Source organism: Topomyia yanbarensis, chromosome 3, assembly GCF_030247195.1.
Source record: "Topomyia yanbarensis strain Yona2022 chromosome 3, ASM3024719v1, whole genome shotgun sequence".
In the NCBI taxonomy this organism is placed as follows: domain Eukaryota; kingdom Metazoa; phylum Arthropoda; class Insecta; order Diptera; family Culicidae; genus Topomyia; species Topomyia yanbarensis.
Genome location: NC_080672.1, coordinates 313136219 through 313155965, shown reverse-complemented (window position 1 = coordinate 313155965; position 19747 = coordinate 313136219). Strand labels below are relative to the sequence as shown.

Sequence of the window (19747 nt, the reverse complement as noted above, 5' to 3'; positions counted from 1 at the left end):
AGATTTGAAGATTTTAACCCGTACTTAGGTCGTTCCTCAACTAAATTGAGTTTACTTGAAAACCTCCCTTTAAAATAAGCTACGTGATTCAGTCGTCTCTTTTGGTCAGATGCCGATCACATATAAGTTCAATGGTCACATTAATTTGTATCAATTTTTGCTTCCATCATTGTTCTTAGATGATTTTATCATAAAGAACTCAATGTTACTATCAGTAGCAACATTTTAGTCTCTTTACATGACTGTATATACACACAGGCGCAATGTATGATGAAACAGTAGAGACATCAAAACGTAATCTGCGTACGGTACCCCCAAATAAACAGCCGGCAGGAAGCTAATATCAAAGACAGTTTGTGATCCGTAAGTTGAGACAAGAAAGAACATCTGAACACGAACACCATCACAGCGTTAACGATAACGATAACGACATGGAGAGTGATTTGGATGACCGCCAAGATACAGTAGGCGAAGAAGCCCTTGTTCCTCCCAGATGAAAAAAGATATTCACAGCAAATAGCAAATTGCGTGTGCGTGATCTGTCGGATTTCCACTTTTTGTTTTAAGTTTTACGCATTGTAAATATATGATAGATCCACGGCTTCGTTAACCTAGCACATTGAGTCGTGTTGCGAGTGATTAAGTCTTTAAGTTGCTCGCAAATACATAGGCTTAGACAGCAACGATGTTTCGAAATATCATTAGATTTTCTGGTGCTGTGTGCTCGGTCATCTCAAATCATAAACACTATTAAAATTACATATTGTATTCTTAGCCCCTCCCGAAACAAAATCCTGGCTACGGACCTTATGGAAAGGAAAAGTGTGGCGCACAGAGGAGTAATTTTCAATATCCTTTCGACTACTAGTAATTTAGAGGTGATCTTTGTGAATACATTTGTTTTTCCAGTTGCATAAATATATCATCAGCGGAACAGGGAGAAGAAAAGCGACGTGTCTGCGCATATTCATAGAAATACATTTTCCCAATTATGTATAGTATTTGGTCCTTAAGGATTTCGATGTACCTCGGATTTGTAAAAAATGCAACAAGTTCAAATCGCTTGGAATTTGTGGATCGGACAAGATCGAAAGAGTTTGAATGTTTTTTGAATAGCTAGGAATCTTGTTTTGTAATATTGCTCACGCAACTTTGCTGGATCTCGCCGTATATGGTAGCTTTTTATTATTCAAATTTGGAACAAAATGTTAAAAAAAGGTATTTAAAGTTGATGCAATACACATCAACACTACTATTTCCAGTTAGTTTCAAACTGAGGTAATAATCCTAATTTTACCATATTGTGCAGTATGTTTTAGGTAAGCTTGGATGCTTCTCTCAGGAAGAAAATATGAACCATATTGATAAAGCCTGTAGCTCTTTAGGGATCATCGTTAAATGACGTAGCATTATGTAGGGGATGGGGGAATTTTTTATTTTGTGATGATGTGTGACGACAGGGGGGTAAGGGGTCATGTCATGCTACGTAGCATTACCCGTTTCATCTAACTGACATCGTTTTGCCTTTCTCATATAGAAAGGTTATGCAATCACTCTGAAAAACGTCAACCTAATCCCGGCCCGGAGGGCCGAGTATCATATCCCATTCGACTCAGTTCGTCGAGATCGGAAAAAGTCTGTATGTGTGTGTGTATGTGTGTATGTATGTGTGTATGTGTGTGTGTATGTGTGTGTATGTGTGTGTGTATGTATGTGCGTATGTGTCAAATAATGTCACTCATTTTTCTCAGAGATGGCTGGACCAATTTACCCAAACTTAGTCTCAAATGAAAGGTGCAACCTTGCCATCGGCTGCTATTGAATTTTGGATCGATCGGAATTCTTGTTCCGGAATTACGGGTTTAAGAGTGCGGCCACACAGAAATTTCTCATATAAACTATAGGAAAAATTAAAAATAGAGTTTTTATTTTTGATGCTAAATGTCTTCAAGGTGCATGAAACGTCGAGCTTTGATGCAAACTCGAAAAAAAATTTGACGACTATTCACTTTTTTTGGATTTTGGCACATCTTTGCCTTTCTCATATAGAAAGGTTATGCAATCACTCTGAAAAACGTCAACCTAATCCCGGCCAATATTTTTTTTTGACTCGCGTAAGGTTTCTGGATTTTAACAGGGGCGTAGTTGATGGTTTAAGGAGAGGGGTTACACCCCTCCCCCCCTCTACCGTTCACTCCCCTCTCTTAAAAATCTCCTTAAATCACCCCTCAGCCCTCATACCCCTCCCCATCAACCCCATCATCTTTAAACCATCACTATATCACAAAGCAAACCAATTTAAGCTGGGGAGTCGATCGTTCATGGAACTTTCGCCCACCTCACATACCCACCCCCGCATGACAAAATGAGTTAGCAAGCAGATAACATTGATCTAATACTGATTAGGCTAATGAAGTACGATATTTTTTTGTTTCAAGTGTTTCACCGTCGACACGTAGCTCATCAAGTTCGTGGCTGGCAAGCTATTGTGTATAAATGCAAAGTGTACTAAGAATGTAATGGACATTTCCACAACTATGTTGAACATAAAAAGCCTCCGTGCTATAGTTTAGAGAAATGAGAAAGGCACAATTGCACCGCTAGGTGGATTAAAACAGGTTTTTTTTTTTTTTTTAATTTTTTACGGGGGGAGTGAGGTTTACCGTCAAGCTACGTAATTACCACGGGGGTATTTAGGGGTTTGTGACGAAATGCTACAATGGGGGAGGGGATGTTAAAAATCACTCAAAAAATGCTACGTCATTTATGGATGATCCCTTTACAATGCTGGGTTAGGAACAATTGCAATACCTTGAGTTTTGGATCCCGTAGGTTCAGTCAGTGCCTCGACTAGAAAACTATAATTGTGTTTGGAAATATGCAATTGTGCTTGTAATTATGCAACATTTTCTGACTCGCTTCTGGAAAAAAAAGTTTTTGTTTGACATATACGCCAATGGTTGGCATGTTCGGATGCAGCCCAAGAATGTGTGTGTTAATTAACAGTGGCAAAACTAGTTCTCGACGAACGAAGTCAGTCGCAGCGCTCTTTGTAGCCAATTCGTACGCCAATTCTTTACAATAATATCGGAAGACTCTTTGATGTATGGTAATGAATCCGTAATGTTCGCGAGACTTATACGGAGCAAAATTTTCAATCGTCCATTAGATCGATTCAGTTGTCACTATTCTTCGAGCAAATGCCCAAAACTCAGAACTACATGAACAGAACAGGGGCAATATCTCAGAAATCGAACGTGATTTTTGCGACCTTTGTCAGAATACGAGAAGTTGGGGTTCTAGCGCATTTTGTTATTCATATTAAATTTAACCATTTTCAGGTGCAGATATCTCTATAATTCTTCAATTAATTTTTCTTAAAAGTACCTTGTTGAACGTGGAGAATTCTCAGGAGCAAACTGGAAATAGAATGCCGGTAAAATTCAGTTGCCGGTAAAATTCAGAAACATCAGATTTAGTTTCATGAACCGAACACAACTGTAATGTTCCGTTCGAATCGGCGATGGTCGTATTTTGCCGTCGGCCAATTTCTCAGGGAATCCCCCATATTAGTTACGTTTCACAGTGAAGCTCGCGAAATGATTCACAAAATCATTGAATATTATCCATGGATTCATGAACTTGTTTTTGATTTGAAAGTATATTATTCGCGATCTGTCTTCGTACATGGTCGTGAAATTTTCACGTGAATTATTTCGTGCAATTTGAAATATTATTTATGAATTTATTTTGTTTCATGAACTCTTTCATGGCATACACCTAGGTTTTTTACGCGAGGGATACAGGCCGCGTAAATAACAAAAACCGCGTGAATGAAAACCGCATAAATTTAAAAATCCGCGTAAATGAAAACCGCGTAAATTTTAAAATTTGCGTAAGTAAATTTAAGAATCCGATTTAAATTCAAAAATCCGCGTAAATGAAAACCGTGTGAATTCAAAAATCCGCGTAAAAAAATCTCGTCAAAAACCGCATAAAAACCTGAGTGTATAACATAGTCGTGTATAGCTGCTAGTTATCAGTCATAGATACGACCAGTAGATATAAGGAAACTAATAGAACGTCGAACATCGTTATTCATTCGATAGGGTTCAGTGTGATGTCCAAGAAGAAAACGAAAACTGCTCTGTGCGTCAAAAATGTGTTACAGAGATACAAACAATGTTTGTGAAATAGTTCACACGACTATAAGATACAGCCGATCGGTTATACTTTCATATTGTCACGTTACTCTGCGTAAAAATCTGATAGTAAACGTTAGAATAACATACCACGATGACGCAAAGGGAAATTACGATAATCGTGACAAAGCTCCTGAATTCATGAATATGAAACACATAACTCTGTCGGATACATCCGATAGTAAATTCATGAATAAAATTTAACGACCTACTTTAACATAAAATTACGAAAATGATGACAAAATTTCTGAAATTCAGAACTTGAATCACATTATTTCGTCCGAAAAATCCAACAGTGAATTTATGAATGAAGTGTCACGATTAAACCCGAAATTTCGAGAACCGTTTCTCAAGTCCTGAAATCTTGAACGCGTATCACATTACTCAAAAAAATTCGATAGTAAACTCTTGAATACGATATCGCGATGATGTAAAAATCAGTGTATCCCAAAATTATGTATTATTGTTATAAACAAACTAAACATATTCCGGATTCAACCACAGTAGTCCTACCAAACATTTAAGTGAAACTACATATTTTGAGAGCTTGGCCATGATTTTCGTAAATGGCTCATTTTACGAAATCATGATTCTTTCGAGAATTTATTAATAATGTTTTCCCGTGTTTCCTCGTTATTAGAGGTGTGCGCCGCGCCGTCGATTGCATGTAAAAATAGTAAGCACATCGGCGTGACGCTGGCGCGCCGCCGATTTTTACCTGAAATCGGCGGCACGGCGCACACCTCTACTCGTTATTACTTATACATAGTATAGCAAACAAGATATGGGATCAATCATCCTCGTAATAAAATTAGTAGCTCTCCATAGATGTTTGAATGATTCCGAATAGCCTTAATTCGACCCTGCCATGAATACGCAAATTCAACCACCTGTTTCGCTTTCAATACGAACGTGATGCATTTGGTTGTCCCGTTTCCTTGAACTGATCAGTATTTCTACCCGGTCTTTTTCTTCCGATTATAGCGGCTTTAACCTCGCTTTGAATTAGAATAATCTAATCCTATGTGCGGGAGTTGTGAATCAAACTAACCAGTACCAGGCGAGTATCTCGCCATCCCACCTCCTGAACCCGGTCGCGTCAGGTGTCTGAAGCCGTATTTGAAGGACCTTTACTTACAGCCGTATCTGCGGAATCTAGACACTCCGCGGAATCTGACACAGAGGGTAAAACCCCTACTGCATATCAGATGAATTTGAGCCACCGGCATAAAAGCTATTTTAGGGATACACATAATTTTAGACTTGTTCAGAATATCATTCCAGGTAACATGACCAAACCATTTCATTACATTTTCCGGCGGATAGCAGACATCCCTCATGCGCAATATCTTGAAAAGATGCAGATTTCAGAATCAGAACGAAGATTGCACTGTGCATAATATCGCGCGAGTGTGCACAAAAAAGCATGGAAATTCGCGCGCGGGAGTGCCGATGCGACGCGACGTTTCGCCGGCGGGGCAGTTTGTACAGTGAGAAAAAAAATCATAGCTAGCAGCCACCACAAAGTGTTGCATAGATAAAGAGAGTGGAAAATTAAAATTAAAACTGTCGGCTTTGATGTAAATAGAGTTGAATGTAGCTTGGCGCTTGAGTCCGTCCTGGTGGAAATGTAATGACGTCGGGACAAGTCGATAACATAGTGCACTGTTTTTGCCACAAAGTACAGTCTAGCTGCATTCAGTGGATTTTTTTCCTTAGTACTCTCGGGATAAAGATATATTCAGCAGACGACTGGACTGTTTTTATGTGAGTAGAAGCAGAGGAAGCAATGACTGGGCTGCTGTGGGATTGAAGGAAATTTGCTTCTCCCTGCGGAAATGTGAGATGTAATCGCGACTTTTTCACTTGAGTGTAGTGCAGCCTCTTGAGACTGATAGCACTAATTCTTGCTGACGTGTCTTTGAAGTGAATTTTGGATGGTTTTTGATCTTATATGGAGAGCTCTTGATTGAAAAATTAATACACGGTGTGATATGCGCCAATTGACTTACCCCAGATAGGCCACTTTTCACACGAGTTAATGCTGGAATTGAAGAAAGGGGTACATTATTAGACAATGCGCGAAGATGAATGATATTATTAATAAAGGTGGAAACGCATGTAGTGCGCTTAAAGATATGATTAGTTTATACAATGACGATTCGAAATATTTTGCCATATAGTTTATTACGTATCTTACTTCTCGTTCTCTTATATTTCAAATAAGAGGCTTTTGAAGTTTATTGGTCTTATACACTTCAGTGACTCCTATGGTAACCTATAGTGCTTGTAACATAGGATAGCTTTGTATAAATAATCGCTTGAAGGGCATGCACTAATTCTTCAGTCCGAGATAGCGCCAAAAGATATGACTATAACTGGGCCGTAACTTATTGTTGTTTAATGGGGCTTTAACCACTTGACCATTCGCCTTTGGGGCCATAACTATCTTTATTTGATTTCTTCTATTAGAGTAAAATGAAAAGTAACAATACAGTTTGATTGAGGCTATGACATCTAAAAGATTCATTAGGTACTCAAAATGCGTTTTACGAATATCGTAACGAGGAATAGCAAAAAATGTCTAGAAATATATTAAGTTCTAACAATATTTTAACCAAAAAAATAAAAAAATAAAGAACTCGAAAATAACGATTATTTTCAAGACGAGAATATGAAATAATTTTGAGCGGCCCTAGAATAGCATTACCTTTACTAAAAACCTTACTTTAAATGACAGGCATACTAGCAATTTCACACACAGGTACTTTGTTATTTTCTAACTACCAGCAAGAGAAGCAAACATGTTTATCACGAATAGATTAGCAGAATGAGTAGAATTTGTTTACAAATTTTGTGCAAAAAATTAGAATATGAATCCTTCTTACAATCCCAACCGTGTCCATTTCTTGAATACTTCTGAATCTATTGTTTTCTTTGACACGTCCATGAAAGACGAGATCACATACGCCCGCAAGTGCTTCCAAACATTTTTTTGCAATAAATTCCGAGAAGTCTAAGTCTGCTCTAAGACGTTTTATACTGACAGATCAAACCTCGAAGGGTCCACTGGCTTCGGTATTTACAATCAAAAGTTCACCGCTTCCTACAAACTCAGTGACCCTGCTTCAGTTTACGCAGCAGAACAAGCTGCTATTCAGTATACCCTTGGAGTCAATGACACCTTACCCGCAGCCCATTATATCATCGTTTCGGATAACCTCAGTTCTATTGAAGCTATTCGCACGATGAATCATGGAAAGCACTCCTCCTATTTTTTGTGGAAAATACGGGAGCTACTGAGTGCTTTATCTGACAAGTCTTTCCCAATTACTTTGGTAGGTCTGTAGGTCCCTTCTCATTGTTCGATCCCGGGAAATGAGAAGGCGGACTCCTTAGCTTAGATGGGTGCTCCAGAAGGTGACGTTTATGAAAGACCAATTTGCTTTAGCGAATTAATAGTAATTCGCTAAAGGAAATTGGTCTTTCATAAACGTCACCTTCTGGGGCACCCACCTTAGCTAAAGAGTTCGCTTTTTCATTGCTCGGGATGGAACATCGGAGAACCCTCGAAAGTTACACCTTCGTAAAAACCATCAATGTACAAATTTAACTGCCCCTTCTTATTTTCCGTATCGTTCTCAGAAGCGCTCTCTTCCACCTGTACCACGGTTTGATGTGACTCCTAGGCGACACAAAACATCTTTGTCGAATGAGCCAACAAACACGGGACCTACAGCATGAACATTAGGGTGGGACAAGATTTCTTTTTGGGTACCATTTGGGTCCTAGAACATCTGTGCAAATTCTTAGCTTGATCCCTGAAACTATATTTTTGCGCCCACTGTTCAAAGTTTACATGGGATTTTATATGGGAAAATTAACTTTCACAAAATAATTCCTCCAGGAGTCGCCCATTGCTTCCTAAAAATAAACCGTTATGTGGCTTTTGTAGGAAATTTAACACAGAAACAAAGTCTCGAAAACTACGAAAAAAGTTATTAAGCTGAAACCAATTGATGCTCTGACGATGGATAAAATATTCGTTTTTTCTAGCACCACTGTTGTTGGTTGTCCAATTGTATGCAATTGTGTTTTGATATTCTCTTAATGTGTCTAAATCATTTTCCCATACTGTTTGGCCACTTCGCAAGAGTTTTGAGGGATAAATTGAGTCTTCTTTTGTATATAAAAAGAGAAAATTAAAAATTTTGTATATATTTCGACCATCAGCAGCAGTGATGCTATGAAAAGTAAAATTTTCATTATTCTTCAGGGCATCAATCGGTTTTTGCTTAATAACTTTTTCCACAAGCATCAGATTGTTTTGCAGTCTTCTAGACTTTATTTCCATGACAAATTTCCTATAAATATCAGATATCCATTTATTTTTAGGAGGTAACGGGTGACTCTTGGAAGAATTAATTTGCAAAAGACGTTTTCCCCATACGAAATCCCATGTAAACTTTAAACCGTGGGCGCAAAAATATAGTTTCACCGATCGAACTAAAAATTTGCAGAGTTGTTCTGGGAGCTAAATGGGACCCAAAAAGTTACTCGGAGCGAAATTTTATTTTTTTCATATAACCATGTCCCACTCTAATGAACATTACACGCACAACTCGAAATGTAGCCGATCCACATCTGAGCCGTACTACGAAATCGTCTGGAGAAACCCCTGCCATTTTGAGGAGGACCACCCGGCGTCCCAGTACATGATTCTTCCTGATGAAGGCCACCCGAGTCTGTAATCCATCCGTTGACCTCCCGATGCCTGAAACTGAAATAATTTTCTCCCTCCGCCATCTTTGTTCACCCTCCCTCCCCCGACTCTTACACACAGAAGTAACACTCCTACCCCCCACCCCCAAATATCTTCCCGAAGCATTTAGCTATTCCTCTCTCTCTCTCTTCTAGTTTTAACTATTATATTACATAATCTCGTTGAAAATGCCCAACACCACATAAAAATAACTCTAATTAATGTCCCCGAATCTTTACAAAATTCAATCACGCTCTCTAGTTTTTTTTCTACTTTTAAGATAGTTGTAAAAATTGTCCCCCTTAGTTAAACATTATTTGCTCCAATAATCTAACTGATAAAAATGTCAAACCATATTGCCATAAAAACTAAATGACCCAGCTAATCTCACGAAAATTATATTACCCCCTTGCGTAGATATATAAGATAAACAAAATCTCATTAGTTTCATATAAAAAAATCAATATGTAATCCCCTAGTTTTAAGTAATTTAAAATATAAAACGAAACAAAATTGGCACATTTAAGCTAATGTAAACGTGCCTTATCAAATAAACGAATTAAAAAAATCAGCCATACTACTGCTAAATTTGTTTACTAGTACCAAAAAAGATAGACTGATGTTTGATGTGGAATTTTTTTGTTTTTAATATTACAAGTACACAGCCTAGTAAATATCAGAAATTTTTTATCAGCTTATTGCCACTTGGTCAAGTCTCCCCAACATTAGTTATTGCGTTGAATATCGTACAAATTTTAGTAATAACTGTTTTTTTCCTTTTTTATTTCGACTATGTTAGTCACATTTTCTTTTTTACATTTTAACGACATTCAATTAGCTAGAGATTACTGGGTAGGGAAAGTTATGAAAATTATAGCCATAGTACTCAAGTGAGAGCAAGGATGTGAAGTAAACAGATCGGAAAACTAGAAGTGGCAGGGTCATTAGAACAGGCTTAATCTTTGTCTTCTGTTAATGAGGGTCGAGCTTAGGCAGTATAACTACGAATCACCCGAGTTCACTAACATGTGTCCTGGTAATGATAGACGTGTCCATCTTTACCGTGACAACTGACAAAAATTAAGCCACGCAAGATCACCACTGAAAACCTGTCAACGATTAGCGTCATTCTTAATGATGATTGCTGCTGTTCAGCTCTGTTTGCCTTTCGAATGCCGGGATAGATTTTTATTAGACTATTGTCACTGTGCTTACAGTCGTAGCGGGTTTGCTACATTTAGTAATAACTATTTCAAGATTCCGATTTATGTAAAATCATAAAAAATAAAATAATGTACGAGTACTTTGAAAGTAATTATTAGTCGAGTAGATACGTCCATAGAAATTTTGATAAAAAATTACATCATTTAATGCAAATTTATTAGTAGCAGAATATTTTTTTTATAAAGAAAGGATTTATCATTCCAAACTTTCAAAATTATCTTAAGGAACCGAAACAAAAATAAAAATATTTTTGAAAAAATTTAGGAACCTAATAGAACACGAACTACTATTCGCCAAGTCTCCCCATGTTCTCCTATTAGGGTAAATAACTTTGATTGAGACTATACGAAAACTAATCATAAATGGAATTATTAAAAAAAACCTAGAATACACAATTATATTGAATAAAAATTTTGACAGCGCTCTTATAATCGTCACTATTATTTTCAATTAATATGTTTTACAATAAGTAAACTTTAATTAATTAATTTCATGAAATCAAATTGCTTCTCATTCTGACACAATTGGCCCTTTGATTTGTTGATGCAGTTCTTACTGGGGTTTTACGCAAGAAAATAGATAGATTTTAATGTAAGTGTACACGTATACTGTTTCGTTGAAAATTGTAAAGAAGTTCTGAGAATCGTTATATATTAGCTTTCCAAAAAAACGGATGGTTGCTTTTTTATTTTGTATCGCACTACTAAAGCTGTTGAGTAGCACTAGAAACTTTTACGATTCACCGATAGAGGAGCCACATTTTGAGAATTGCACTTTTTCGTTTATACACATTTCTATTTAACGCAGGAAAATAGATGTGAAAACGCAAAACTGAAAGAGGGATAGGGTTTAAACGATTATTAAAAGTTAAATGTTACCAGCCAACGTGAAAAGTTTGGAAAATATATTATATTATTCAAAGATGAACAAATAGTTTTCACTTTTCTTCAAGGATGAACAAATTGGTGTCGAAGAAATACCGTCAGGAATCACTACAAATTGTGTTGGATGTCATAAAAAGTGGAACATTAACAGCTTATAAAGCCCACAAAAAATACAACGTTCCAACATCGACGCCAAGCTATAAACCTAAAGGATAACATACAAAGCCGGTAAACAGAAAGTGTTAACTACATCTCATGAAATATAGTATTTTGCGCTGGATCTGGTTGTCCAAAAACCGCGAAAGAGATTTTAGAAACAGCAAGGGAACTCGCTTCACTCGAAGGAAAATTCTTTAAAACAGGTACACCATCATCAAGATGGTTGAAGGGGTTTTTTAAACGGAATCCCAAGATTTCGAAGCGAACGCCTGAACCACTTGGCAAGGCATCTTCCGGTCTGACCGCTGACCGTATTGTACGATATTTTGACTATCTATATAGTCAATTTGCTCGAGATGGAATGCTGAGCAGCATTCCTTATGAATCCAGTTCCGAAAACTGTTCACGCCAGACGAGGTGCCAATACTGTTTACAATGTCGAACAGGGCAAGCCAAAAGAAAATATTATTTGCACATATACTGTTAGCGCTGATGGGAACTTCATTACGCCACTTCTCACTTTTAAGGAATACTTTAATGATTTGTTTGCTGCTGCCAGTGCATCGGGCTCCATCGGTGCGAACTTTGGGTTCAAACGAACAGTTTCCGGATGGATGAAAGGAGCTGCGTGTTATTTCTTTGTTACGCAACGTTTGCATCCTCGATGGATTGAAATGGGGGCTCAAAGACCCATTTTACTACTAGTTGATGGATACTCAGGACATTCCCTGAAGTTATACAAATGGTGCTATGAGCATGAAGTAAAGTAAACTCCAGAAGACTAATGATGATATCCTTAAAAAGGAAGCCATTGTCAATGTTAGGCGTTCCACTGGACTTCAGCCAATTGACAATAATATCGTAAAAGTTGGCCGTTTGACACGAAAGATAGACACCATCGAACTATCTCCCGACGCTTTGGAAATCGTTGACCAACCACAGTCCAGCTGGTGGACATTCTGATCCTGAAAAACGTCGTCCAGAAGCAGATGTGTCACCAATTGAAACCGATACAACACATACGACTTTTGGTAGATTCGATAATTGCCCTTCTTCTAAATTAGTATGTTTCGATACCCAAGAAGGAAAAAATATTTTGGATTTAGTCAACAGATCATTTGATCAAGATCTCAATTATTAGAATCATTCACCGAACACTCCGAGTAGTAGGGTAGTTGATAAAAACACACGAAAACTTGTATCGAAAGCTCATGAAGCAATAGATAACCTGCGTTTTCATTTACAAGTTAATGAACCTTCAAAGTTATTAAATATAGTGATCATAAATCAACAGCTCAACATAATTGAGCCAGTAGAGATCCAACATCTAGGTCTCTGAAATCTAACGACGTTTTAATGTCTCCATCCGTTGTGACTACTAATATTCGTCAAAGGAAAGGTTTGAAGGTGTCTTATGGAGTGATGTCTGAATTTCAAGAACAAGTGGCTAAACAAGAAACAAAATTTAGAAAAAATAGCTGAAGCCGAACGCGAAAAGAAATTACTTGATGCTAAAAATGATTTACTATTGGAAACGATGCATTTGAAATCCGCACGAAAGCGCTTGAAGACCTTGGAAGTTGAAGCTGCAGTCGAGAGAAAACCAGTAGCTGCGAAGAGGAAACTTTTTGCTCCACAAAACAGAGGCCAAGGCTAGCATAGCTGCAAAATATTATTAACTACACAATTAATTTTTTCTGCCGAATCTCAGCTTTTTTCGCATCTTTTGACGAAATCTCAACAGCTGAGGTTTTTGACTGAGATCTCAGTAAAAGTGACGTTTCATAGCTGATAGTCGGAAAATATTTCACCGAAAATCAGCTAACAAATCTCACTTTACTGAGATATCAGTTTCTAAATTTACTGATTACACGGCTGTTGAGAAGTTGCCGAGCCGAATTGAGTGTGTAAATATTGTCCGAGCCCGACAGAATATGAATTTTAAAATGACTGAATTTCAGATTTCATGAAAAATCACGTGCCACTGTAATACCTAAATAATTTTAAAAATATCATTATTGTTCAATTTTTTACTGCTGGCGCCTTACTTACAATTTTTTATATGTTGAGACAAGCTAAACAATTGAAGTCCATACCTAGTACCAATCAAAGTTATTCTTAATCCCATTCTAGGTGAGCATAATCTTACTGAAGATTATTATACATATATACAAAAATTGATTATTGTGGCCTAATTAAAATGGATAATTATAGTTCAACCAATCAATTAACAAACTTCATTAGTTAAGCTTTTAATCTAAACCGTGTTTTTCTACAACACTGAAATCTTGAAAGCAAAATCGAAGGATATATTGGAATTGCTTTTGAAAAAACAATAGAAAGTCCCACTCAAGATCATTAACCCTAATACTGCAGATTATTTAAAAAATAACTTGAAGTCATTCAGGTAAGAAAATGAGAAATGGCAAATGATGTGAAAAATCATAAAACGGCGAAAGGAAATGTTGAAAAAAAAAACATGTTGTTTCGGCAGCTGCGTCTGGCTTTGTACTTGCGAATGGCTTCTTCGGAGTCCTCGTCGTCACCAGAGTGTGGAATTGAAATTTTTCATTCCGGCTCTCGTGGTTGATTGGCTATGAGACGATCAGTAGTGACCTATAGTGCCGCCAAACGGCTGACCTATCGTGCCCCCAGCGTATGTTTCATGTTGATGTCAACAACAAAAATATCGAAGAACCAATACAAAACTCATGTTCAGCATAAATTTTTACGGAAGAAAAAAATCGCTTGACATTTTTTACATTGATTAAATATACTGTACAGAGGACGAAAAACAATGCGTTTTCACAGTACAACACGCGAAAACATAAATGACGCCGTAACTAATACAGCTGATCCACGATAACAGCCGAAATGACAGTCGTCAACGATGTTCTCTACCGTGTATCTAATTCATACAAAATGAGCGGCCAGTTGAAGCAAATGGCTTACTGTCAGATACACAATTTGGCTTCCGCAAAGGCAAAGGGACGAACGATTGCCTTGCGTTGCTTTCTACAAAAATCCAAATGGCCTATGCTAACAAAGAGCAGATGGCATCAGTCTTCTTGGATATTAAGGGGGCTTTTGACTCAGTTTCTATCAACATTCTGTCAGAGAAGCTGCACCAGCATGGTCTTTCGCCAATTTTAAATAACTTTTTGCTAAACCTGTTGTCTGAAAAGCACATGCACTTTTCGCATGGCGATTTAACAACATCGCGATTTAGCTACATGGGTCTTCCCCAGGGCTCATGTCTAAGTCCCCTGCTCTACAATTTCTACGTGAATGACATTGACGATTGTCTTGCCAATTCATGCACGCTAAGGCAACTTGCAGGCGACGGCGTGGTCTCTGTTACAGGGCCCAAAGCTGCCGACTTGCAAGGACCATTACAAAATACCTTGGACAATTTGTCTGCTTGGGCTTCAGCTGGGTATTGAGTTCTCCACGGAGAAAACTGAGTTGGTTGTTTTTTCTAGGAAGCGTGAGCCGGCGCAACTCCAGCTTCTATTAATGGGTGCAACGATCAACCAGGTTTTCACATTTAAATATCTCGGGGTCTGGTTCGACTCTAAAGGTACCTGGGGATGTCACATTAGGTATCTGAAACAGAAATGCCAACAAAGGATCAATTTTCTCCGAACAATAACTGGAACATGGTGGGGTGATCACCCAGGAGACCTGATCAGGTTGTACCAAACAACGATATTATCGGTGATGGAGTACGGGTGTTTCTGTTTCCGCTCCGCTGCGAACATACACTTCATCAAACTGGAGCGAATCCAGTATCGTTGCTTGCGCATTGCCTTGGGTTGCATGCACTCGACCCATACGATGAGTCTCGAAGTGCTGGCGGGCGTTCTTCCGCTAAAAAATCGATTTTGGGAACTCTCATATCGATTGCTCATCCGATGCGACATTCTGAACCCGTTGATGATTGAAAACTTCGAGAGGCTCGTCGAGCTTAATTCTCAAACCCGATTTATGGCGTTGTACTTCGACGACATGGCACAGAGCATTAATCCTTCTTCATATACTCCCAACCGTGTTCGTTTCCTAGATACTTCTGATTCTACTGCATTCTTCGACACATCCATGAAGGAAGAGATTCGTGGAATCCCGGACCATATGCGCCCGCAAGTGATCCCCAATATATTTTATAATAAATTCCGAGAAGTCGACTGTGACAAAATGTTCTACACTGACGGATCAAATCTCGATGGGTCCACTGGCTTCGGTATCTTCAACAATACTATCATCGCTTCTTTGAAGCTCAATGATCCCGCTTCAGTTTACGTCGCAGAGTTAGCTGCAATTCAGTACACCCTTGGGATCATCGACACTCTGCCCACAGATCACTACTTCATCATTTCGGACAGCCTCAGCTCTATCGAGGCTCTTCATTCGATGAAGCCCATAAAGCAATTCCCCTATTTCCTGGGGAAGATACGGGAGTCCTTGTGTACGTTATCTGAAAAATCTTTCCAGATTACCTTTGTTTGGGTCCCCTCTCATTGCTCTATCTCGGGCAATGAAAAGGCCGACTCATTAGCAAAGGTGGGCGCATTAAATGGTGACATATAAGAAAGACCAATCTGCTTCAACGATTTTTTAGTATTTGTCGTCAGAGGACACTCAACAGCTGGCAAACCTCGTGGAGCAATGGTGAACTTGGACGATGGCTACATTCCATTATCCCAAAGGTATCAACGAAGCCTTGGTTCAGGGGGATGGATGTGAGTCGGGATTTTATTCGTGTAATGTCCCGACTTATGTCCAACCACTACACCTTAGATGCCCATTTGCGGCGTATTGGGCTTGCGGAGAGTAGTCTGTGCGCTTGTGACGTGGGCTATCACGACATCGAGCACGTTGTCTAGGTATGCGCCGGGTATTTGGACGCCAGGTCTCAGTTAAAGGATTCCCTTCGGGCCCGAGGTAGACTACCCAATATCCCAGTCCGAGATATGCTGGCAAACCGTGATTTTCCCTATATGTCCCTTATTTATACTTTCATAAAAACGATAAATATCCTAATTTAGTCCCTCTCTTTTTATTTCTCGTTTTTAGAAGTTTCCTCCTGCCGTGTGGAACCGATCAGCTCCAGACTGCCACTATGTAACCGCCGTCGCCCTTACCACTACGGAAACTGAACCGAGAGCGACTCGAGGTCCGATGACTTTTGAAGGATTCCCCGCGGGTCCGAAGAATACCATCCGCCAATCCGACCTACTAGACTGAGGCGCTAATTGGTTTCGCTGATCTCCCGTTTGTCCGAAAGTTGCAAGTTTTGCTCTTCTCTCCCGGTCACCATCTACGCATTCTCTCCCCTGTCCTCTTTGTTAAAACTATTGTCCCCCATCTTGCAAATAGAATTGTATCCCTAGTTTTAAAACACCGGTGAAATTTTTCATAAATATTTGTTTCCCCTTTTGTGTACCAAACTATATTGTTAGTTTTAAGATAACTGTAAATATTTCCTAAAAACTATTACTATTGAATTCCTTGTTTTAAAATTTTTCATAAAAAAATTTTTTTGCCCCCTCTCTTGTATATAGAATCTTATTTCTAGTCTTAAGATAGCTGTAAAATTTTTCTCTTTCATAAAAAAAATATTTCAACATTGTAACCTCCTAGTTTTAAAATATCCAAAATGTAAAAACAAACGAATTTGGCACCGCCAAGCTAACGCATTTGTGCCTATCAAATAAACAAAATGAAAAAAAGAGCGGCCTCTGCTATAACATAGCAAATATAATACCCTATACCTATTCGACCACATTCTACCCTACATTTTGCGAAATAAAACATTTTTAATTCACACAAACTGTTAAGCCGTAGTATTTTCAAATGATTTGAGTGAGTTGTTCGGGTTGGATTTTGAATAAATAGAAAACTTAAATATGTTGTATCTACTTATCTTTTAAAAAATTTTGTGGGGTATTACACACGAAAAACATTTTTTTTTGGTCCACTCTAATATATATTATTGAATTCAAGTGTAAATCAACCAATCGTTTATTGTTTTCTAATCTAGCACATTTGTAATGTTATGAAACACGTTTCACTTCGTGAAAATAATACAAGCACGTCACGTTAAATCTGTATTGATTGTATGCATGCTACTCGCTCTCAAGAATTACTTCTGCTCCAGCCCAGTTGGACTAGTCAATTGACTACATTTATTTTTTATTACCTTCAATGAACAAATCCATCAGAAATGGTGAGTTGTTTACTCCATCAATATGTTCCTGCTTTGAAATAACACAAAAGCTGTATAAATTATCCATAGAAATCCCTCCAGTTATTTTCCAACTAATTGCCATTCCAGTCTCCATATGCAACCCCTCATTTTTCAAATTCTTTCGCATCGCATTTCAACCATCAATGCGATGAAAATATTCCAACATTTTATTCCCACCTCACGATAAGTCACACTGGAGCAAACCTTCGCTGACATGGGGGTACATTCACCCCCCCCCCCCCTCCTTCCTCCCTCTCGCGCGTTTCGATTCATCCAAACAAACATAATTTGTGCATTTCCAACCCAGACGCAGTGCTGGGCATACCACTTGCCAGCTCAAAAAGGTATGTACATTTGGAACTCGTTTCATTCTGCTGCCACTTAGTTGCAGTCGAGAGTACCTAACTATTCCCGTACAAGTCCTGTTGAGTCGATGGTTTTGTTCTGTGCGGCTGATCTTTTGGATCCTTGCTGTACCGCAAAAACATACTATGTATTAACATTAAAAAGATTCTAATTAAAATAAATTAATCTTTGTCATCGGAGTTCGCGCTATGCTCCAGGGGCGGAGAGTTCTGTCTCCTGCTAAAAAAAGTGCAGTTGCGTGCAAACAGAAGTGCTTTTTGTCACTAACGTGGCGCGGCTTGAAATGGGGACATGAAAACATATGGTCGATAGCCGATTGAAATCCATTGAGAGGTTGTGGATCGAACCATGGGTAAATATCGGTCATTTTCGGGTTGTATTTATAATGCAGGTTATGGTTTGTCATTCCATATTCTGCAAACACGGCAAAATGCATCCATAACATTGATACATTGTTCAGCATTATTTCTACTTTGAACAAGAATTTGAACATCATGTTTTATATGCACATTTCTTCTGTTTCCATCTGTTCTTCTCAATGCTTAGAGAAATGACTATTGCGTAACCATTTCTGCTCCCGGACCGCTTCACCCAATAAACGATTTACTTCATGTTGAGTCGATTTTCAAACTATTGCGGGATCCACCGATATTGGTTTGCACATGAACCATAAATGTAAACCGAACAAGGTTTCGTTGTTCAACTCAATCTTGTCGGTCTTAATGATCTTTCCAGCGTGATCCGCCCAGTGTCCCCTTCCGCCGCTTTCAAGCGAAGCTATGGGAAGTATCTACACATAGGTCCGTGGCTGGTGACAATCCAAAACCGGTGAATGTGCAGTTAGTTTATTGGGAAAAGAACGGACCAACGGCTTCAGAAAGGAACTGTGCGAGAATGTTCAACACAAGCTGTTGTCCGGAGAAAAATGCAAAACATGTGCGCTGTGCTTGAACGACTTACAGTAGGTACCTCTTGCTTATAAGGTCTGTAGGAAAACAAGCGATCGCGAATGTATGGTAGGTATTATACGGGGGACGGTTTGTACGGTGGCGTTGGAGACAGCTTCTAGTGAGCCATGTGTTTGACCGAATAGACCAAGCTATACATTGGACAGGCAACCCGTCAGCTGGAGGCTGCTGGTTCGAGCGGTCCAATTTAAATGTTAATGAAGTTTTTCATGCTACAGCATGGTGGCGACCGGACGGTGAAACATGCATCTAAATCAAAACTTTGTTCGGTGTGTAATTAATTTCGATCTAACGTTGGTATGATCCCCTAGTGGTGATACTTCCATCGTATACCGAAGCTGTCGCAACGGGTGATCACATGTTTCAGTTGGGAATTATGTCTTGATCTATTACACTTTGTTGCGAAATAGATCCCGGCGTAATGTTTATGGCATCATTTTAACGGACATTCTGAAGAATATCTATTCGTGAGGGGGACAAACAACAAACGAACGGGATAACTATATACGAACGATTTGTCTGCTTTAAATTGCCGTTTAAGAAATTTCACATTACTTTCGAAAGGTTGCCATACAATGTAGGTGATAATTATGAAATCTTGCCAGAGTGACTCAAACCAGAACTTGTTCTAAAATTAGTGCAGCTAAAGAAGGCTTCGATTTTAGTTTTCGATAATCCCTATGGGGCCATACACTAATTACGTAAGGGCATATGGGGGGAGGGGGAGTTTCAAAATATCTTACAATTTCTTATCTGAGGGGGAGGGAGGGTTTGTCTTTCCTTACGTAATATCATAAAATAAGTTTAAAAAATTAAATCCGCAAGGAAAATATTCTTTTTAATAAGAAAAAGGAACTATTTCATTTGTACCATATAATCCTTGCATATCAAACAATGTGAGTAATTTTTTGACTCTCGGTTGTACATTGTTCTGT

At 38.5% G+C, this 19747-nt stretch overlaps 1 protein-coding gene across 2 annotated transcripts in view; it reads right to left on the bottom strand.

Annotated features, from left to right (window-relative positions):
• Window positions 1-19747, bottom strand: part of LOC131691417 (uncharacterized) — a 68073-nt gene that overhangs the window by 39425 nt on the left and 8901 nt on the right. For both annotated transcript variants that reach the window (XM_058977788.1, XM_058977787.1), the window contains exon 2: window positions 6215-6246. The gene's annotated coding sequence lies outside the window, so the exon portion shown is untranslated. The remainder of the gene's footprint in view (window positions 1-6214; window positions 6247-19747) is intronic.